Raw genomic sequence first — 350 nt, 5'->3', positions numbered from 1 at the left:
TGGGTGACTTCAGCTGGAGTGGTGTCTCTTCTGCTGGTTCTTGTCTCATACCCCTCTACAAGCAGGGTTGTGTCTAGGTCTTGTCCACCTGTAACTGTAGTGGTCACTTCAATGGTTCCTGATGCCTGAGTGACTTCAGCTGGAGTGGTGTCTCTTCTGCTGGTTCCTGTCTCACACCCCTCTACAAGCAGGGTTGTGTCTAGGTCTTGTCCACCTGTAACTGTAGTTGTTGTTTCAATGGTTCCTGGTGCCTGGGTGACTTCAGCTGGAGTGGTACCTCTTCTACTGGTTCCTGTCTCACATCCCTCTACAAGCAGGGTTGTGTCAAGGTCCTGTCCACCTGTAACTGT

The 350-nt window shown here is 51.1% G+C and overlaps 1 protein-coding gene across 2 annotated transcripts in view; it reads right to left on the bottom strand.

The window, feature by feature from the left end:
• Nucleotides 1–350, bottom strand: part of FCAMR (Fc fragment of IgA and IgM receptor) — a 13,922-nt gene that overhangs the window by 3,993 nt on the left and 9,579 nt on the right. The gene's annotated exons all lie outside the window — the stretch shown is intronic.

Source organism: Vombatus ursinus, unplaced genomic scaffold, assembly GCF_900497805.2.
Source record: "Vombatus ursinus unplaced genomic scaffold, bare-nosed wombat genome assembly UNPS02014798.1, whole genome shotgun sequence".
Classification (NCBI taxonomy): Eukaryota; Metazoa; Chordata; class Mammalia; order Diprotodontia; family Vombatidae; genus Vombatus; species Vombatus ursinus.
Note: the sequence above shows the minus strand (reverse complement) of the source record. Positions and strands in the feature narration are given on the sequence as shown.